Consider the following 22643-nt stretch of genomic DNA (forward strand, 5'->3'; position numbering starts at 1 on the left):
TTATTTAAATTGTTAAAATTGAGACATCGGCAGTAAATTTCAGAGAAGATATAACAATTATTAGATACAAGCTGGGCTCTTGTACTTGAGAATATACCATGCCCTCCATCCACCGGTGGCATTAGCCACAAATAATTTACAACGGTTTCTTTAAGAAGTGTGCCCTATAGTACTTGAATGGCATTAAATCACAGTCCATCCCCACCTGGATCATATTTCCAACTTTAAGATAGATTTGGTTCCAGTCAGCAGAGTGGCAGAGCACTCCAGGGGACCGCCTTTTAATGCCTATAACTCTTGAAGAGCTGAGCGAGGCTTCCTGAAGCTGCCTTCTGGTTATGAGTTTTGTGTTTAGGTGACTTTATACACCAGGCAGGGGAGCCACAATCCAGAACAATCACTCCTGGAGGATAAAGAGAAGGAAAAGCTGGGAGGCTCTCCGGGTGACCTTGTGCCATTCAGTGATCCCATTAAAATCCGATAGGGGCACTTGACCTCGTGGCTCTTGTGCCCTGGGCCACAATCTAGTTGGACCGAGGCAAAGGCTAAAGGGACAGGATAAGCGTGAATGAAGCTGGGAATTCTTAGTTGGATCATCGGAGGCCCTGGCCCTCTGACCCATCTTATCCAACCCCTGTCTCAGTGCAGAAACCCCAGTAATGGGTACCTGCTTATTGAGCAGTTGACTCATTGGACTTTGGGGTCAACAGAAATCCCGGGCTTGGCTGTTGCTGTTTAATCCAGATGGTTCTCAAGCCAAGTCTCCCCTAATCCGTACTTGTAGAATTGGTTGCTTGGTCCCAAATGCAGGGCTTGACATTTAGCTTTGCAAAATTCCCTCGTATTGACTTTGGCCCCTTATTTCTATTAATAAAATATTTAACAATTCTGCTTCTGACATTGAATGTGTCAGATTTATGGAATCTTTACGTGTCTAAGTGTTTGTCCAAATCGGAGAGGTAAATATAACTTTTAGAGCTGAGGGAAGGCCTGAACATCACCAATCCAGAATGGTCTCATTTCAAAAACCAATAAAACAGGAACTAGAGAGGCTAAATAACTGGCCCAAGGTCACACATCTAGATAGTGGCATTCAAGCCTGGGTACTCTGGAGTATATGTTGTCTTGTTATTTGAAAATTTACCCCGCTGTAAGGTGAGCACACATTTTCTCACCTTACCCACAAGCCTACTGTAGGAGGCTTTGTAAGCACCTTTTGAGAATCAGAGCCTCGTTTGGCATTCCCCTCCATGCTGTTCACTCTCAGGCCTCACCTCAGACCCTCTTGCCTGAACTACCTCCCAGCCCTTGGCCACTTGCTTCTCCCAAGTCACCATGGCCACTGCCTTTTATAGGTGTAACACTGATAAATGAAACTGCTTGGAGCACCAGTCTGTACCTCTGCATAAGCAGCTTGGAAATACAGGGGTGCATTAGTCAGGGCTTTCCAGAGAAACAACCAGTGGGGGGTGTGTGTGTGTATGTGTGAACTGCATGTATATATACATAATGAATTGTATGTATATATAAAATGAATATACATATTCATATGTATATATAATAAGTTGGCTCATCTGATTATGGAGGCAAGTCCAACAGGTGCAGTGTGGGCCGATCTGAGACAGATTCAAGACCCAGGAGAGCCCATGGTGCAGCTCCAGTCAGAAGGCCAGCGGCTGCCACTGAGTTAAATGTTAATCTCATCCAAACACCCTCCAAGTTGACACATAAAATCACTCATCACAGGGGATTAATACCAACCTTTGCCCATTGAGGTATGGGAGCCCATGGATAAGTGAGTCTTCCTGCCCTTCCCTGCCCTGCCACCCCCAGCAGATTGTCTGGAAGGCGGTAATTCACGTGGCCTTGCCCAAGACCATCTTGTACCATTGAGTGGTTAGCTGTGCCGGTACTTCCATGGAGCCCAGCTCGATGTCTCTCCTTCTTGCGCTCCCTCCTTCCCGGACTTAACTCCCCTTCCGCTTACTTTTACTTCTGTGGGATTACACCACTCAACGACAGCTCAGCACCTAAGCTTTTGCCTCAGGCTTCATTATCTAGGAACCTGGGCTACTATATATCTTATCAATTAGCAAACCCCTTCTTACACCTGGTTAGAGCCAGAAGCCCCTTGTATAAAACGCGCCCTCCCCCCAACTTTGTATCTTGTGCAAATTTCAAGAACCTCCAGCTGCAAAGTTTCAGTTGATTCCCTTTGGCTAGTTAAAGACCTGTGGTAGCTTACATACCAAGCTTCCATGTCTGGAAACATTATTACCCCTTGGACATAGAATCTGAACTATAACTTCATCCGTCCAAATCAATCCTCTCTGTCTAGACAAAGCAATTTAACTTCTTGGTAGTTTACCAATTACAGAGCACTTATTTATTGGAGGATTCATAAATGTAGGGCATAGTGAAGGGTATGAAGAATAAAAGATACGATTTCTGTTCTCAAATTGCTTGCGGTCTACCGAGCCGTTTTGCTTTTTGTTCTCCCGTCATAGTAAGAATATATTGACGAAGTTAGACACATGAAATCTTCTTATAATAGTCTTTTATAAAGATGTTTCAAGATTCAAATGATTTTCTTAGAGCCCTAGAAAAATCTTGGTGGCGATGAGCCAGCCAGCCGGTGTAAAGCAGGCTTGGAGGCTGGCGAGGACAGACAGAGTAGGCACTGGTGAAAGACCCACAATGGGTTTAAGTAGCCTTTTCTTCTAGTTGCTCACTGACATTTTGAGGGGAATGGAAGAGGGTAGACCCACAGATATTACAAAAACCAGCAAGTAATCCATAGACAATGCTGGCTTTGAAATATATAGAATAACTATTTTTTTTAGTGGTAGATTAAGAATCTGAATTAAATCTTGTATAAGCCAGTGTTGAGATTCAGTTGCATCCTCCAAAGCCAAGGGAGACTTGCAAGATGGAGGAGAAGCCTGAGGCTACAGTTAGGCCGTGGAGCTTTCTAGCCTGGAATTCTCTAGCCGAGAATCCAAGCTAATAGCATAGTTGCTGAGAAGTCTTTGTCTTCCCATGACCCTACTTTGGTTTTAAGATACATCTCGCAGCCATTTTGTACTTTTTACCGTATTCTTGCATTTGTCCAAAAAAAAAAAAAAAATTAAAAAGATGCAGATAAACTCTCTTGAAATAAAGGATTGGACAGAAAACCTTTGTCAACAATGTATTGTCCATATTGTCTACACGTGCTACTTCAACATCTCTCTGAACTGTGAAAAATTACTATGAGATGTAATGTCTTCAGAAACACCCCCTTGGTCTAGTATGCCTTTCAATAATTGGTCTTGACCCTTACTCAGGCAAAACTCCCACTGACTTTCAATTGACTGAGCTGATTTGACTTGAATAAGGTCAGCTACAAATGGCCCCTTTCTACTCTACATTCCGATTGTGTGATGCAATGTGTCATAATGCAGCAATGATATGTATTGGCAATCTTATACTCGTGATTAATTGCTGGGAAAGTAATTTCTTTATAATTGCACTCGAATGCTTTCAGTGGCCTGACATCACAGGGACTCAGGCACACTGGCTCAGAATGGCCCTAAGCAGCTGATTTCACACTCCCTTCCCACCTCGAAATGAACCCAAGTCTTTGAAAATAATAGTAGCAGTTATCATTTCTTGAGTGTTGACTTTGTGCCAGGCACAGTGTAACCATTTCTGCACATCTCCTCTAATCTTAATAGCCCCATGAGGGAGACGCTAGAAGGTCGTGTGACTGTCCCATCGGGAGCCCATTCGAGACCGCTCGTGGCTCAGTCAGTGTGCTTGCACCCTAAGAACCTTCTGCTCCTGTTTGTCACGTGACTGGGTTCTTTTCCCATCTTAGGTGTCTGCTCACATGTTGCCTCCTTGGGCAGGCCATCCTTGATCCGTGCCCAAAGCAAGCCTCCTGGCTCACTGGGTAAGCATCAGTGAGTGTATCAACTCTCTTTCCTTTACAGCATTTGGCACAATCTATACTTACCTTGTTCGGGATAACATTGTGTTCCTTTACTGTCTCCCTCTGCCATGTCATTTCCACGAGGATGCAACTTTGTCCAAATTATTTATCACTGTAGTTCTGACATCCAGGACAGGGACCAGCCCTTCACAGATACTCAACCGCTATTCGTGGGATGCTCAAAGAGCCAGGTTAGCAGGGGCAAGGGCCTGGTGGGTGTGAAGGCCGGGCAGGGTATCCCAGGTATCCCAGCAGAAGAGGACAGGATGGGGACTGCAAGGCAGACACCTTTCCAGCGGTGCACGCTTTTCTGGCGCTCGCCTCCTGCCTTGTTCTCTCCTTTTTCCTCCAGGCTTACTCCCGGCCCACCCCATACTTCGTGAGCATTTTCTTGCCTTAGAGCAGAAATACTTCCCCTGTGCATGATGTTGAAGCTGACTTCGCTTGTCTCATGACTGATAGGTACTAGTATTTTCTTTGCAGGATAACTGCGAACACTGGACAGTCCAGGAAATCCAAGGAGACAGCTCACCAAGGGGACTTTAGCATCTTGGAGGCTGGGCTGAGGTGGGGGGTGCACTTGACTCAGATGTCCACTGACCACACACCTTGAAAGGTGACACGGCTCATTACCAGCAGGTTTTCTTGGTGAGAAGTGACGAGGCCCTAATGCCTCAGTGTGAGCCCACTGGCTTGGGACTACTGGCTGTTTCTACCTCGGTAGGAAACCGGGTATTAGACACAATGCTGTTTTAGCCCCCCACGTGGGAGGGAGATGGAAGGGGCCGCCAGCATCTGCAGGCCCGGCTTGCTCTGCCGTCCCTCGGGCACAAACAGCAGGGGCCCCCGCCTGGCCAGGAGCCTCCAGGAAGCACACAGCACGCTCGTCCTCCAGGTTCAGAAGGCAACCTCGCAGCCTTCAAAGCGCCTGACATGCTTTCAAGTTAGCTGCTACAAAGGCAAATGCAAACAGAGCGCATTTTGGAGGCGTTCTGTCAGTCAGCTTTCAATCTGTATGTTCTTCCAGACACTCCTTCTCCTGCCTGATTTATTTCATATTAAAAGGGCTGTCAGTCTGTAACACAAGAACAGGTGGGGAGAAAGTGAGTGATGTTTACCAAGTGAGTTTGGGGTTGTTGTTTGTTATTGTTAGGAATAACAGCGCCCCCATCTCTGGCCGTACTCCTGACTCGCCCTCCACGGCTCTCCCGGTCCCTGCTTGCCTTTCTGTGCAGGGATCGGCACATCAGAGGTATGAATGCCACGTACTAGGCCCATTTACATTAGAAACGTATTTTGTGAGGCTGTGGCAGACCCTTTTTTATTATCCATCAAATATATCTCTTTTTACCATCTGATGGCTTGGCAACAGGACCATTCTTCTTTCAAATAAAATAAATGTGCCTGCAGTGTGGCAGAATATTCCACGTTGAAGAGGCTTTGCCCTGGCTAATGCGTGCTGCATTCTGTGGGCTTCATTACAACGGGACACTAAGGATGCAATATACAGTTCCCGATGGGATTGCTTTATGGTACCAGCTGCATTATTGTTTTCTGTTAGGATATTGATTATTGCCTTCTCCTGTCATTTGGGCCAGCTTTTCTTACTTTTATCTGCTATTTTGGCCTATAAATAGAATTGCTCCATCATTCTGTGCTATTAATTTCTCACTACTCTTGAAGGTGCCTGATTCTTAGAGAACTAATCAAAGCCATCTCACACCTGCCATGTGAAAACTCCCAAATTACAAAGTAGCCAGAAATCAGATCATCTCCACGCATAGGGTCTAAATTAGAGCTCTGTTTTGAGCATGTGTGAGAATTTTGGACAAGCAAACTCCTGGGCTCCTACCCCAGACATGCAGAAGAAGTGAGGTGAGGCTCAGGAATCTGCATTTTAAATAATCTCTCAGGTAATGTGCGGGAAAGGCTTGAGGTGGCATATGGTCAGCTGGGGAGTGATCAGAGGTTGGCAGGAGGCCATGGGCTCTGCCCCAGGCATTTCCCTGTGGTGCAGCTGACCAGGCTGCATTTCCTCTCTCCAGCCTTCCTCCAGGACCCACCTTTTTCGGCTCTGCTCTCAAGGAATATTCTAGAGAAGAAAAATCACTGAAGAGAAAGGCCCAAATCTGAAATGGCATTAATACTACTCTCTCCTTTACAAAAGAATTAAGCACGTACTACAATTTTGTGATGAAGAGACAGGAAGGAGAGGAGAGGGCAAAGAAAACTCTTCTAGAATAAAAATATATGCAAAGTACTGCTTAGTAACAGAGCCCTCCCGAGGCCCAAGGAAAATGCTGCCTTCAGGGAAGCAACAGACCATCTCCTTGAGGTTGAGTCACTGGGAGAATCCTTCGGGGCATCCAGGGAGGCTGCCAGGGGAGGGGCTTTCTCTGGGTTTGCATCACCACACACCTGTTTTCGGGAACATGTGCTAAAATGTGGCTCCTGAAGAGGATTGGGCAGCTCTGTGAGGACCCCCTGGGACTTGGGAAGAAAATTCATGGGGCACCTGCAATGAAATGAATTATGTTAAAAACAAGGATAATAAATACTCAGCCTGATCAATTCCTAGTTGTTTTACCATATTTGACTGTTCTGTGTTCTCTCGAGGTTGTTTACTTCTATTGTATCGGGATGGTGGAAATCCTGGGCAATGGTGGGCCACTCCAGTTCAGTGACATTGGCTTGAAGTTGACCATGGTAGGCATATTTACGCCACAGAAATCAGCAAAGAGTGCAAATCAGCGCTTGATTTTTTGTTTTGTTGACTATGTAGACTTAAGGAAGTGAAGGAGAAAATGCTAATGCTGCAGATTAAACATAAAAGTGTGTCATGTGTATGGCTGCTACATTGTGACTAGCACAAAAAATGTGAGGAAATATCCTTCTAGTGTTCGAAAGCCATTATCTGATTCAGCAAAGAAGTCACTCATGTCGCTGACGAACGCATGTAGTTCTGACATATGTCTTCGTTTTTCACTTTTGTCCTACTCATTAATGTAAATGAAAGTATCAACCACTCTTTAGGGTAGATCTACACTCGCTCATCACATGCAACCTAGGATGGTTAGGGATACCAGAGTTCATAAAAAATTGGCAAAAACCTTCTGAGTATGTGAAATTATAATAAGGTTTTATTTTATTTGTAAATTTTGTGCTATGCACCCTTCAGATGAGTAAAGTTTATAAGAAACCCGTGTACCCATATATACAAGCAGCCTCCCACCCCTACCCCCCAACTCCTGTGCAGAGAGCTGGTTGTTAAACATTCACCAGCACATCATTGCCCTAAGTTCCTTTACAAATATAAACGAGTGAATTCTTCCTTGGGAACCCCAAGTAGGAAGGCTCGTTCGGAGGCAGTCTTATCTCATCTACTGGATTCTGTGCTTCTTGAGTAAAGAGCCCATCTCCAATTCAATCCTTTATCTACTGTGTTGCCTAACACAGAGCCTGTATTCAGTAAGCGCTCAAAAATGTGGATGAAGAGCATATCTCAATACAAGCATGCCGGTTAATGGTTAGTTGCATAAGATACCCATGGTCAGAAGAAAACACGGGAAGAGCCGAGGGTGGGGCACAGACATGACGACTCCACTGTCCACCATAGTTCAGGACTAGCAGTTAGGATGAAATCGCTGTTTTACTTGCAAGAAGCTCTCCGATCGTTCACAAGCGTTGGTGGCTGAGCTTGGCTCTCTGTCCCTCAACCATCTTCTCTGCTTATGGTGCAGTCTTTGGAAGCCACCTTATTTAAGGTACAAGGTATCGATGCGGTGGGGCGTGGCAAAGAATGCAGCTGGAATGAGGAAGGAGGGGATAAGGGATGAGGAGAAGGCGAGATCAGACTAGCTCTACAATTATACGGGCGCGCATGATAGCTTTGCTAGGTGTGGCAGGGACTGTGCTGCATCTTCTTCAAACAGTATTTTATTTAAACCTCACTATTGGCTTTGTGAAGTCACAGTACCAATCCACCTTACACTTTTGACAGTTGAGGCTCGGCGAGGTTAAGTAACCTAACCAGTCGGTAGCAGAGCTGGGATGCTGGAGACTCTACTGGCCGGGCAGCCTCTCAGACAGAATGAGGTGTGGCAATAGCATGGGACCATCTCTTCTCACGCCTCCTGGTGCCCTGGCCATGGGTAATGTTTGGGATTGTATTTTGGTGTTTATGAGTCTGCCCCAAGAGAACATTTGGGCTTTTGGGGAGCGGCTTCTTGGGACATTGGGAACTTTGCTGGAGCAAGAGAGGTTGCTACAGGGCTCTGCTGCTCTGGGCTGGGAATTTGCCTGGCTTCTTTCACGCAGGTCAAATCCTCAGGCCTTGGAGGAGGAGGGGCTCATGAGGAAGCCCGTTGCGTGCCAAGTTCATGCTTAAAGCACCCTAGGGAGGGACACTCCAGAACACGCCTCAAGCAGCTTGTTCTACTGTTTCATAATTTTTACTTCCAGGAATTTCTAATTTACATCTGTCCTGAGTTTCTCACCAGATTTTAGTACATTTCCCATACCAAGGGTGTCCTGTTAACAGGGAATTCACATAGCAGTAGTCTTTGGGGACATGATGGGTCTCGGGTTCTGAGACGTTCTCAAGTTGTGTTCTCAGAGGAAGCTGCCAGCTTCCAGGCACTAGTTTTCATGCAAGCCAGGCCAGAAAGTGTCGGTGTGTGAGTAGCCCACCATCTGAATGGGTGGCCACTTCTCAACACCTGGGTCTAGTTGCGGTGCATTTGCTAATTCCGCACAAAGGCCTGTGATGTGGGCTATAGTAACGTGTCTCACGAACAGCACGCTCGACAGTAATGTGAAGGTAACATGCTGTATTCCGTAGGAATTCTGCTGGCGTCTAGGTAGCAGGCCTTAATGCCCACTTATTGTCAAGTGTCTAGGAACCACTTTATCGCCCACAAATTGCCAAAGCGATTTCCCCCTGTGTGAGTACGAACGTTGTGCGTGCCATTTAATGAGGTCCTTGTGAACTCAGGAACCCTAGTAAATATAAAGTTTGTATAAAGTCCCAGGTCATAAATCAAGCAACGATTGCAAATGACCTTACTGTCTAAAGGTCAGATGTGCTTGGTCCCATCAAAGGACTTTGATCTTCTGTAGTGTCCAAGGACGTGGCAACTCTTTGTTCCAGTGGCCTCATTTCAAGGGTTTCTTCAGCGTGTGCATTTCCTGAGATCTACCAGGAGCTCCCAAGTTCCCTCAGCTGGCCATTTGTTGCATTTCTGTCCCGACAGCCCCTCACAGGGGCAGTCACGTTCACCTCTCCTGTTCACGGAATTTTTCCTCTGGGACACTTGTGAATACTAAGTGAACAGAGCTATTTGAACCCACCCCACTTAGAATCTAAACTCCTGTCGCTATAGTTTTGGCTAGATTTAAGATCAAAGGCAGAGGTAAAAGTCGGTGTAGCAATGCAAAGCATTAATCTCCTATGTCAGTTGTGTTCACTGTTGCTTTTTTAAAAAATATGTCAGTAGCTTGACATATTATTCATTTATATGCAATCGGAAGAATTTCCTTTGCTTCGTGCCACACATTTAACCCACGCACCATTGTGGGACTTTTCTGTTGTCATCGTCGTTGTTTTTATCAAAGGTCATCTCCATATGAAAACTAAGCCCAACAGAGTAAATGCCATGCACCACACCCCTCGCTCTCCTTTATCCTTTTGATACCATTTTCCCTGTGATGTAACTGAGTGATTTTGCAGTAGAAAGCTCCAAAAATTAAACCTGAACTTTCCAAATAGCTCCCTAATAACCGTTGCCCAAATCAATGGGGCTCCATGAATATTTTGACACAGTTTAAATGGGTTTGTATCCTCACCACTGAGATCGGGTGATTTAGCCTGTCAGGCTGCAAATGTGGAAATATCACCTCTCACTGAGCAAAGTCCAATATCTCATTAGAAATGAAAATAGAAGAGAAGGGGAGCACAAATGCTGTCAGTGGCTGTGAGGAAAGAAATTAAACCTCCGGAGGCCTGTATATCTTATACAAAAGATTATGCACTGCCAGGCTATATAAATCATGCCAGGGCTCTGGGGCCGCAATGGACTAGAAAATAAAAAACCATAAAAGTGTCATATTGAAATACAGTCGCCGAGAATTCTTTTATGATGAGTCTAAATTCGCCTGACATTCTCGCAAATTCAGGGGCCTGCTCGGGTTGTTTATGCCCGGCCTTTCTCTGTCAGTCACGAAGTCCCAGTTTCCACAGCAAATTATTCTAAACAGGGCTTATTATCAAGGCATAAAAAAGTTAAAACACAGATGGCTGGAGAGTTCCTGTTTAATTTAAATGCCCTGTGGCCCACATCAATGTGAGTCTGTCTTGTCCTAGATTTACTATCGATAAATTGGCTGCACTTATTAGATGGCAGAGCCCTAAGATGTTGGTGGGGAGTATTTCAAATAGAATTAACATGAAGAGATGCAGAGCTGTATCCTGTCATCTGTGAAATATGGAGAAGGACAAGCCGTACATAAACAGGTATGACCACTCGTACCCGGGTCGACGTGGGCTGGCGTGACTCTACCAGGAGGGAGAGGAGTTATATCCATTATGGGAATTAATTACAGACATGGGCTTAATTACTGGTGCTGTTTTCTCCCTGGGTTAAAAAAAAATTTTTTTTTTTTAAATAAATGATCAGCATAATCCAAGCAGAGGGTGATCCACATTTTCAGAGCAAATAAAGCAGGTTTGGGCCCGGAGAACCAAACAGGGTCTCTATGAGCATTTTATGTGGAATGACACAATGCCAGTTTGTGAAAATATGGGCCGGCTCTCTCCTTGGCTAATTTATCTTGTGGCCTTGCTTGTACATCAGCCAGTCAGTTGGCAACATTTGCTGGGTCCTTGTTGTGCTCAGGGCATTGTGGTGGGCGGCTGGGAAGGTTGAAAAGATGCAGGGAAGCCTCTATGCCGGAGGCCAACCATTAGAGTCCAGGGGACCTGAACTAGGCACCCTGAGGAACGGGATCCTGGGCGCACCGAAAGTTGCCACCAAGTGTCTCCTTTCTGTGCGAAGACACCTGCATCGTGGAGAACTGGGGCGCCTTAACCATCAACAGGAGTGGGTGGGAGCTGGACAGACCTGGGTTCGAGAACTGGCGTTTCCTTTTAGTAGGCGTGTGTCTGTGGGTCCGTGGTAAAGTCCATGCTTTCTTTAATCTTTGATTTCTCTAAGAAGAAGAGAATAATCTGACCGGCCTCAGGGGGCGTATATAAGAATCGAATGAGAGGACATATGTGGGGACCTGGCATGATGCCTGGCATATCGTCAGTGCTCAGCTCGGCAACCACGTGGCAAGCTAAACTAGCACCTGTCACTCTGACCCTGGAGTTACGGAGAGCTTTTGTGACCCACTGAAGTAGCCAGTTAAATATCCAGTTAGAATGAGGGACTGATGTCGTTCCTCGTGCCCTTCAATCAGTATTGCTCAGTTTCCTTCTTGGAGGGCTATGAAGGGCCCACCCATCTGTACCCCAAATCAAACACCTCCTTCTTCCCTCCACACAAAAAAGATTATCTCCCTTTCAGAAGTGAGAGCACGTTCTAACATCTGGGACAGAACCTCTCCAGAGGAGGTGGCTCACTCCAGTCACGTGGCCTGATCTGCTGCCATCACTAAAGGTTATTAGGTGACTCTACTGGAACTTCTTCTGGACCCTGCTAGGACTTCACATTCCATTTGGAGAAATCCCAGTTTAAATAGACTTCATGGCAATTCACTTCAGTCAACCCTATTGAAGACAAGGGTTCTACCTGCTATTTGTACTGGAGTCCAAGGTGAACTCTCACCTCATTATCCCTCCGAGACTGAGTACTGCAAAATGTCAAGCAGAACATGGTGCACTGGTTCCCGGTGCCAGGGGAGGGCTCCCACTCCATGGATAGCAAAGACCATCACGATGCCAACCACCAGGATAGAAGTCCAAACACTTCTGCCCGCTGCATCTTGGTATCAGAGTCGCCAAGGAAAACACACCACAGTGCAGCAGTGCGGATGGAACAACCCTCCTGCTCATACCTAGAGAGAAGAGACAGCAAAATCAGCTCCAGTCATGTGCCTCAGTCCCTCACGGCTACAATGGCTAGCGGGCCACTCACAGCCGATGCAAGGCAATTGTCCTACCTATCCGTCTCATGCTACAGCAGAAGGACCCTGATCCTATTCCTGTGTAGTCAGAAATACTGAAACAAACACTCATTGAGCCTGAAACAGGGAAAGATATTTCTACGCATGGCGATAAGCCCGGTGCAGGCTGTGTGGGCTCCTTATCTCCAGGTAAGGAGGTGTTCCAGGCCCATGACCTATTCTTCTGTGGCCCGGGGTGGAAAGACTACATGCATGAGGCTGCCATTACCAACGCAAAATAATGGTGGGCTTCTCCCTACCTGAGATGAAGGAGAAATGCTCCAGAAATGTTTCCCAAAAACAAAAGGGTCAAAGACAAGCTTACCAGTTGCAGCCTGTGGCTTTATTACTCACCTGTGTGGTCTGACTCTGGGTGGGGGAGGCGGGGGAGGGGGCAGAAAGCAGACCAAGGAGGAAGCCTGCGTCATGAGCTGCTTCTCTCCTTCAGGTTTGCTTTGCAGGCTTGGCCCCGGAAACTCCAGCTCCACTTAACATTTTTCCTGGCTCTAAGGAAAGAAAGCAACTCAGCCGATGCTTGGCTAACTGTGGGCAATCAAAGACTCCTGAATCTTCACTTATTTTTTTTTGTTTTAAAGATTCATTTATTTTTTAGAGAGCAAGCGAGAGAGAAATAGCATGAGAGGGGAGAGGGTCAGAGGGAGAAGCAGGCTCCCCGCTGAGCCGGGAGCCCGACGTGGGACTCGATTCCAGGACCCTGGGATCATGACCCAAGCCGAAGGCAGACGCTTAACCATCTGAGCCACCCAGGCGCCCCTGAATCTTCACTTATAAGATTCACCCTAGTTCATGCCTCCAAATGTCTTTGCCTTCTGGAAATTCAGCTTTCCTCAGAATTTGAAACTTGGCTTTGGTCAAAGAACTTTGAAATTGAACACGATATCTTAAGATTGGTAACCCAGTGGGCGTCAAGACCATATTTGTTTCTTGCCCAGCACTTTTCAGTGGAGGAGGGATGAATGCGGAAGGGTGGAGAGGAATATCAAGGTCTGCATGGGGTGTTCTGCTCCCCACCCCCCACCCCCTACACACATACATACTATGTTACCTGCCTTTCACCTTCTCTTTCAGCCTTCAGGCCCACTGGTTCATCACTGTGAGGGACTGCCTGGAAACTAGGCCTCCTGGCTTTTCCATGTTGCTGCTACCTGGGTGGGACTGCGGGGCAAGGCGCTAGTGGGTTTACTCTTGAGGTAGACGCTCTTGTCCACTGTCCAGATCCTCCTCCAGGACCCAGGTATAATTCCCCACTGCCAGGAGCTCTGCCTCCTGGTGCCTTACAGCTGAATCCCTGCCCAAGAATTGCCTTTGGCCAAAGAGGGCTGCCTTGCCCAAAGTTATGACCCGTCCTCGGAGGCATCTTGCATCCAATGACTTGCCAGTGCGGGGAGCTTAAAGACCCCACACTCTTGCCTCTGAAGGGCTACCTGTGGGCCTGGCTGAGGTGTCTGTTGTGACCATAGCACAGCTTAACCTCTTCTGCCCAGTCCTGATTCCCCTGTGCACCCACAGGTGTGGTTCCTGAGTCCACTCTCCAAATCTCCTCCTGCATACAATCTCAACTCAGAGCCTGCTTCCCAGAGAACCTGATCTGTGACAACTCTCCCAAGGTCTCCTGGGAGGAGGAGTTCTGCAATTCGAGAGGGAGAAAATGCAATGACAAGTCATCAGTGATGTAAATTCAATATTCAGACCCTGTGGCTAACTTCCCCTCCCTCTTTCCTAGGTGGGTAGGTGGGTGGAGGGAATATCGTTATAGTTACAATTAGAATAAAGTATGTGCTAATGAGGTGGTTGATCCATATTTCTTTTGCTAGAGGGTCATCACCATCTGAAGAGACCATATCTGTCAAATCCTAAAGGCTTTGATATATTCTTAGGCAAATTTCCATGTTTTGGGGCAATCTAAATATAAATCTGTGGGGAGGCCTGAGGCCTGGTTTATGGAGTAGGTGATTAGTAGATCACCTAATGTATGTGATTTAAATTAAATGGTACAATCCTCTTGCATTATGTCTAAAATTTCAATGAAGTTCTGATATTTGAGTTTTGAAAAATTAATAGTCTCTTATCAATATAAAAAATAGGAGATTAATACCTCATCAGCTCTTAGTTGTCAACTAGCTTAAAGCAAGGCTAGTACTTGGAGTGGAGGATGTGGGTGTGCAGGTACAAGAGGGTATAAGGTGAGGTGAGGGAAGCAAAGACAAGGTATATTTTATGGTTTCTAGCTTATATACACTTTATATTTTAAAGAAACAATTGATTATTTTCATCATCATGAATTTATTATTACAGTTACCTTCTATTTTTGGTATGTGTTTCTGGTATTCTATTTATGGGTAGTGATAGGAAGTTTTCTTTAAAAATAAATTTAAATACAAAATGAATCTATTTAAATAAAATATCTACTAGTACAAGCGGCCTGCAGATATTGTAAAAAAAAAAAAACCACAGTGGTGGTATGTGAATAATGACAGTTTAGTTGTAAAATCTGTAGGTGCAAGGTGCTAAAGAAAATTAGAGAAAAGAGATCATTACCTAGCACATTGTGGGAGCCTAGCAAATATTAAATAGAATCCCGAATGACACCATACAGAATTCATGTCAAATTGTTAAAACTGCTTAAATTTTTGTTGGTGTTTTTGATATGCACCCTCCTCCCCCACCATTCCATAGTGTGCAAAATTGTTTTAGGGCTTTTAGCTCTAGCACATTTATACTGTCTATGAAATTTTATTACTTATCATGCCTGTGGTATTACTGCTCATTAATTACATACCCAACATGTATCAGGTATCAGTAAAGCTCATTAATTAAACATAAAAGCTAGAGGATTTACAGAGAATTTGGGAAAAAAAAAAAATTCCTCAGTCTGGAAGACTTCCAGACTAAATATAGAAACTTGAGACAATTGGTGGTTTTCAAACTTTGCAGACACAGAACATTCTGTTCGAATAAATCTTCCCAGGAAGCCCAGAGTAACAAGAAGAAAACTACGCAGAACTGCTTGGTGGGTGGGGGTGCTGGGGACATAGGAGTCCTTCTGTGCAGCCCCAGCAAACTGTCCCCACCCTTGAGGCTCACAGAGTGTGGCGCTCTGTTTGAAAACCTCTGACCTGGAACAGTTTTCTTTCCCGTTCTGTCTGCACCTGTCATTCTGTGTCCCCAGCATGGTCAAGGGGAATTTATTTTACCCTATGATGCAGTAACACTATATTCTCTCTGAGAGTACGACAGGCATGTTTTGTCCAAGAGACAAAATACATAAGTAAATAAGAAAACATCTGGATTGATAGGAGAAACAAACAACCGCCTAGACCGTAAGCTCCATGCAGGGCCCAGCTGCCGGCTTGTTGGCTGCTGCAGGGCCCCGGCATCTGGCAGGACTCCTGAGGCCCACGGGCGGCTCAGACGCAAGAACCCCGCCGAGAGAAAAGTCAGGGAAGGGTACATTTTGAGGAACGGAGTTAACGGGTCAAAAGTGTGCACATTTTCAGGACTTTGAGCAAGGAGTTATCAGACAGAGCAGTGGGGCCTGGGGGCCAGGCCAAGGTAATCTAGATGGAGGGAGCCCCGAAGGCCGTGGTGCTTGGTTGGGGGGAAAGGAGTGGTGATGAAATAGGAAAGAAAATGTGAGTCCACGACACTCAGGAAAGAAACAGGAGTGGTGATGGGTGGGGTTTGGGGACCCAAAAGACTTGGACTACAAATGATTTTTGTCTCCATTGCAAAGCCTCTGTGTGAAGGGTTGGAAAGGTCATAATAATTTTTCGAGAAGTGGGTCAGAAGTTTAGCTCACGGGGTAAGGGGAGAGCTGCCTTGGAAGACATAACTCAGCGGCCTCCAGCTGTGTGGGGCGCACGCCGTCATCCAGATGGAAACGAGGCACCTTGGCGACGGGCAGTTGCCCTGCTGAGCTCCCCAGCCAGAGCCGGGACAGGACACATAAAGAAGCGTCCTCACGTCATTCGTGTACAAACTCTCCTCCCTCCACCCTGCCACTCCTCCCTTCACCCCTCTGAGCCATCCCACCAGGCACTGGGTGGCTGCCACCTCTTCCCCAAGCTTTCCCAGACAACCCAGCCCTTAGAAAGCTCATCCACGGGTGCCTGGGTGGCTCAGATGGTTAAGCATCTGGCTTCGGCTCAGGTCATGATCCCAGGGTCCTGGGATCGAGCCCCCCATCGGGCTCCTGGCTCAGCATGGAGCCTGCTTCTTCTCTCTGCCTCTCTCCCTGCTCATGCTCTCTCTCTGTATCTCTGTGTCTCAAATGAATAAATAAAATCTTTTTGAAAAAAGAAAGCACATCCAGCACTGAACACTTCTAGTCCTCGTGGCCTGAGAGATTTATCGACACCTGTCCCGGCCTGTGTGCCTCAGTGGATGTGTACACGGGCTGTCTCCCTGCCTGGATGGAAAGGACCTTGAGGGGAGGATCTTCTATTTCTTTACACTTTCCATATGACTTTCTCCCAGACCTCTCATGGGGCAGGTAACAAGGCCTGGCTGGTTGAACAACACTGATAAATAGCACAGCTTCCAGAATGCTCCATTTCCAGGCCATGTCTGTCTGTACTGTTTTTTGGACTGTCCAGCCCATGAAGGCCTCCAGACCAGGTCTTGGGACATCTGTGCAGCCTTAACCGTTCCTGCAGACAGAGGGAGGAACATCACTTCCTAACACAGGAGAGCTGGGGTTAGCCGAGCTCTGGGAGAAAGGCATGTAGGGGCTTTTCCTGACTCCTGGTTCTGGGGTTTGGTTTCAACAGTTTCCTTCCATCTAGACCCCTATAGCCCTCGCAGCAACAGAGATTTATGCAATTCACTCTCAAAATAACAATGGCTGGGGCCCACGGGAGCCTGGGTCCTCTTACTGGTAGGAAGAGAATTTGCCTCTTGACCTGCTAAACACATGAAGGGCTGAGGTCCTAAGACAAGGTGATTTCCTTGAGCACAGCACCACGTGAGGAATCGCTCTGGGACATGGTGAGACTCCCGAACTCAAGGCAGCAACAGCAGGGAGAAAATTTTCTGCGCCAGGGTTACCCCAATTAGCTACCAATGGGCATTTGAGATTTCTTCAGGAGGAACGGTGTCCCCCGGGCCCTGGAAGGTCTTCCCAAAGCTGCCTGCGATGACTGGGGGGAGGGTGCAGATCTCATCCCGCTGTTGGCCTGTGGTTTCCTTCTCTACCTCCACCCGAGCTCTTTTCCCAGGACACAGTGTCCTTCCCCGCGTCTGTCCACCAAAGCAGAGGGGGCTGCGCTCGGAAGACCTCTGCTTTCACCGAGCAAGCCACCCATGGGGCAAAAGTGAATGTTCCACGAGGAATGAGAGAGCGGAAGGCTTTATCTCTTCGAGCAAAAAGAACAAATTTAGGAATAAGAAAGCTGGGGCTGGTTACCCTTGAGACTTAATGACCAGAACTAAGATCTGGAGTGTCTACCGAGGGTTTTCATCACCTTGCCTGACAGTCGGATGCCTCTCAGTTCAAGGAGGCCACTGAAGTGAAACTGAAGGTTGTTTTTCACTCATGTCTCATTGGAAGCTGGCGGCCCGCTCACCTGCTCCACTTGGCTGCGTCTTGCCTGCCTCTCTGCTCAAACACCATCTTGACTTGGCAGCACTACAAGATAGAATAAAAACATACACTTCTACCCAAATTCCTGTCTCCTCTCATTTACACAGAAGATTAAATGATTTCTTGCTTTGTCTTTTACTTTAAGGATTCTTACTGCCTTATTCCTGTTCCGTCTACATCAACTGGGGGAAAAGAGTTATCAAGTAACTAAGATGTCACAACAGTTCTCACAATGAAGTATTGTTCCCATTTCACAGATAAGAAGAGTTACCAATATAACATCCATCCACCCATCTCCACCCCAAAAATGTCCCCTGAGTGTCTGTTTTGAGCCAAGCAAAGTGCTACTTGCTTTGGACTCCAAATCCAGAGCTCTTTCTACCTTATTAGAGATTATCTCAGTAATATCCTCCTTGATTAAGAGGAGCCGGGTTCATTCAACAAATACTTTTGAGGCACCTCCAATGTGATGGCACATTTTTTTTTTCAGTTTCTTTTCTTTTTTTTTAAATTTTATTATGTTATGTTAATCACCATACATTACATCATTAGTTTTTGTTGTAGTGTTCCATGATTCATTGTTTGTGTGTAACACCCAGTGCTCCATTCAATACGTGCCCTCCTTAATACCCATCACCAGACTAACCCATCCCCCCACCCCCCTCCCCTCTAGAACCCTCAGTTTGTTTCTAGAGTCCATAGTCTCTCATGGTTCGTCTCCCCCTCCGATTTCCCCCCCTTCATTTTACCCTTCTTACTATCTTTAAAAGAAAAAAAGAAAAAACGTTTTTTTTTTTAGTAATCTCTACACCCAACGTGGGGCTCAAACCCACAACCCCGAGATCAAGAGTCACCCGCTCTTCTACTGAGCCAGCCAGGCATCCCTGTGCTGGTACATTCTAAATGCAACCAAAAAAAGGAAAAACAAAACCCCAAAGAAAAATTCATGCCTTTACGAAGCTTGCATTCTAACTGAGGGAGACAAACAATAAAAATAATTAAAAAACTAAGCTATGGAACATGTTAGTGACACATGCGGTGGAGAAGAACAAGGCAGAGAAGGTGGAGGGGTGCTTAACAAATCTTACGTCAATAATATTTTTTCCATAAATATTTTTCCGAGACTTAAGCAGAGATAACATTCACCATAGAATGTTCCTTGGGATTAGCAACTTCTCCCCCTAAAGTATTTCAGGAGCAGCTAAAGCTGCTCTCTCCTGCTCCTTCTTGCTTGGGCTGACTGTGTCCCACGATGTGCCCGCTGTTGTGAGATTTTCCTCATGAATGAAAATAGAACGGCTTGGTTCCTCCATCCATAGCAAAGGAGCTACGGCAGAAATAACTTGTGTGCATTTCCCTGGCTACATTTAGTTAAGTTATGCCTCTTCATCTTCTTCTTCTTCTTCTTTTTTTTTTCTTTTAAAGATGTACCATAAAACCTTATTGATTGAGCTCAGCAATTTGAAATTTATGATGCTTTAGATAGGCTTTGGCTTGAGATTGCCTTGAGGAGAGGTGGTTGTAAGCAAATTAAGAATAAAAATAAAATTGCTAAATGTCACACTACTTAAGGGAATAAGTTGCTTTTTTATTATTTTGAATAAGTTGTTTTAAACACATCAGAGGGACTAAATCATACTTGACTGATATGCTCATTATAAATAATTCTTTCCTATTTCTAAAAGCAGGAGTCAATTATATACTTGCTACCTCGATCTAGACTCATAAAATTGTGCCCATGTGGATTTGAAAGTAATAAAATGGCTTTTATTAAACAAACATTCTAGAACTCACAGTTCACTAAATTGAGATCCACCTTGTACCCAAATTTAGCTAGATTTTAATGTGTATGGCACATCTCCAACCTGGGTTTTTCCTATAGCCTATTTCAAAGACGTATTTGTTCAGCCTTATCAGTAAGATACTCAATCATGCTTCCCTTGTATCAGGTACCTCAAGGGCAGGAGATAACACAAATGTGTTTGGTTTTTAATAGCTGGAAATATGTCTACGTGAGGTTGATTGTATTTACCCAATGCCAGATATCTGAAAGGCGTGTGAAAAATTAAGGTAATCATCCGTGCTTCCAAATGGCTGGATGTTGGAGTCACATTTGCAAAACCTAGGTTACACTTCCATGTCAGATTTGGGACACTTTGGGAGGTTGGGAGTGGGATGGGGATGGGTGGTGAAAAATGCCAGACTGGGTGGGTATGTAGGTGGTAGCAGAACTGACTCACAGAGGTGCTTAGGTCACTGAATCTATATGCATGTAGGGACGCATCATTTCATTCCTGAGACACTAATTCCAAGGCTGAAAGTCCAAATCTATTTTATGTTTTCTTTTTGTTATTTAGAAAAATTCAGAAATATACCAAGAGGAAATAAAAATCACCCTAATCCTATCAATCGGAGATAGCTACTGTGATGATTTTGATATGTTTCCAGTAAGTGTCTTTTTATTTTTTCCTTAATGCAAACACATTGAAAAAATAAACATTGGGATAATATTGTTTATACAAGTTTATATGCTACTTTTCCCACTTACTACAATTAGGGCATTTTTTTCATGTTAATAAATACTTACTGAAAAATATCTAACGGCTACATCATAATTTATTCAACCTTTCCCTTGTCGAACATTTAGGTTGCTTTCATTTTTCTTTGCTTATAAATAATAAACATTCTTGAACATAAATATGTTAACAGCTCTGACAAATTACTCCGGGTACTTATTCTTGGTTACTTTCCCTACCTTCAGAGAGGCTTATGGAGACAGAAAGTGTGCCTGAGATCTAGATGAGAGACCCAATGGCTGATTTGTGGCAAGAAGGTTTTGGAGTCGCATCGATCCAATTACATTTAATAAATTAATTTCTTTAATTGTTTGACAAGAATTGATTCAAGTTACACTATGTGCTAGGCACTCTAGGGGACCGCAAAAAGACTTTGAGGAGTGCAGCATCTTGTTAGAAAGACATACTTTAGACAACATTGAGAAAATCCTCGATTGTGTTTGCTAGTAATAACTGCTAACAGTTATAGGGAACTTCCTCTATGTTGTTCTGGGTGTTGTATGGACATTTACTCAATTCTCACAATAGCTACTATTATGATCATGAACTCCATTTTACAGAGAGGTTAATTGATTTGCTCAAGATCACAGAGCTAGTAAGTGATGGAACTGTGATTTGAATTGAATTGAATCACATTGCCTGTGATTTGAATCCAGGCAGTGAAGCTCCTGAGTCCATATTCTTCACAAGCCACGCATATCTTGAATATACCAATGTAGAGAAAAAGTATTATAGAAGGATTATGTCTAGGTAAGCATTTTCGAGAGGTGAGTTGTTTGCTTTTGCATTTTGTAAACTTTCTATAATAAAGCAGTTTACGGTTTTATTGTCAAGGCTATTCTGATGTAATTTTCCCCAATGCTTAGAATGTTAATGAGAATTACTAACTCAAGAGAAGCAAATCATCTCATGCAGTTTGGGTAAGTGAATTTTTGAAGGTAGAAAAGCTATCATTCCACCTGCCTTGTCTCAAGAATCTTCTTAGGGGAAGTGTTGGAAAAATAATATTATTTTGTAATAAACCCAATAAGGCAATGGATTTGCAATAAGGAACTAATTTAATAGATACCTTGCTCGTGTTCCTAGTATAATAATAAAAAAAAAGTTTGTTGACTGGATGAATGAACAAATGTGTGAACTATACTTGAGGCTGCAGGGCTTACAGATGAATAGTACTATGACCCAGACTCAGTGGTGTGCCAATACCAGCTCCTACTGGTTCATATTTCTTTCCAACGTTGTGTTCAGTGACTTGGCATTAGTGGGAAACCAGCCATGGTGGGAATATTGAAACCACAGAAGTCAGCAGATGCTACCAATCAGGGCTTTTTTGTTTTCTTGGAGAGCTGGTTGTTAAACATTAGCAGCACACCACTATCCGGGCTTATTAGAAAATTCATAAGTGAGAAGAAATTCTGCGAATCCAGGGGAAGAAAGAGGGAATTGTATTAAGAATATCAATTTGGACGCTTTTCTCCTCCTCAGTCTTGAATCATTACGTCTGTTGCTCTTTTATTGAGTTACTTCTGAGTATGGAGAGACTTTGTTAAGAGAGTTGAGATATTTAGGTAGTTAGGGGGTGAGTGCAGTTGAATTCTAAAGGCTGTTTGGCTCAGGACAAAAGAACGATAAATAGCTCAGGGGCACTGTCAGTTTCAGCTGAGATAACTTTCCTTTCCAGTCCTACAGCATTAATGGCGCCCATAATTCAAGCGAGGAGTGTTGGTGGACACCCATCTGCGAAGCGCATGGTTAAATAACATTTGCATGCAAGGACAAGAAAATGGGCACGTTCAAGCTGGAAGAAAATCTTACACAACATCTGGTCCGATCCCCTCATTTCCCAGATGAGGAAAAAGAGGACCTAAGAGTGTGGAAGGGAATTTTCCAGTGCCATGGGGTTGATTGATTAATTAATTAAAATGTTTTTTTACTTTTATTCATTTTTATTTTTAAAATTACTATTTTTTTATTACGGGACTGATTTCTAATAAGTATCTGGATCGGACCGCCTGGTGTGACTGTCCGCTCGCCACGTCCTTGCTATTTGACATTGGACAGGTTACTTCACCTCTATGTGTTTTCTCAGCTATAAAACGAGGATGTTGCCGGGATTAAATAATACATGTAAGGAGCTTACAAGTGGTAAGATCTCAATAAATATTAATAGCACAGAGCCTTTGTGATAATACTGGTTACTCTTATGGCCAGAGAGAGAAAGAGAGAGAGAGCATTCAGAAAAGAAAGCTATATTAATATGCTGAAAACTAGCATACTACTAATTAATAATATATTGATTCAATATATTAATATATTGAAAACCAGCATA

General features: G+C 44.7%; 1 long non-coding RNA gene across 1 annotated transcript in view; it reads left to right on the forward strand.

Moving 5' to 3' along the window:
• Positions 1–12766, forward strand: part of LOC118020892 — a 77988-nt gene extending 65222 nt beyond the window's left edge. The window contains exons 6-7 of the long non-coding RNA XR_004682046.1: positions 10335–10484; positions 11539–12766. This is a non-coding gene — a long non-coding RNA (uncharacterized LOC118020892). The remainder of the gene's footprint in view (positions 1–10334; positions 10485–11538) is intronic.
• The last annotated feature ends 9877 nt before the right edge of the window (positions 12767–22643 follow it).

Source organism: Mirounga leonina, unplaced genomic scaffold (genome assembly GCF_011800145.1).
Source record: "Mirounga leonina isolate KUSES-001 unplaced genomic scaffold, KU_Mleo_1.0 Mir_174, whole genome shotgun sequence".
NCBI lineage: Eukaryota > Metazoa > Chordata > Mammalia > Carnivora > Phocidae > Mirounga > Mirounga leonina.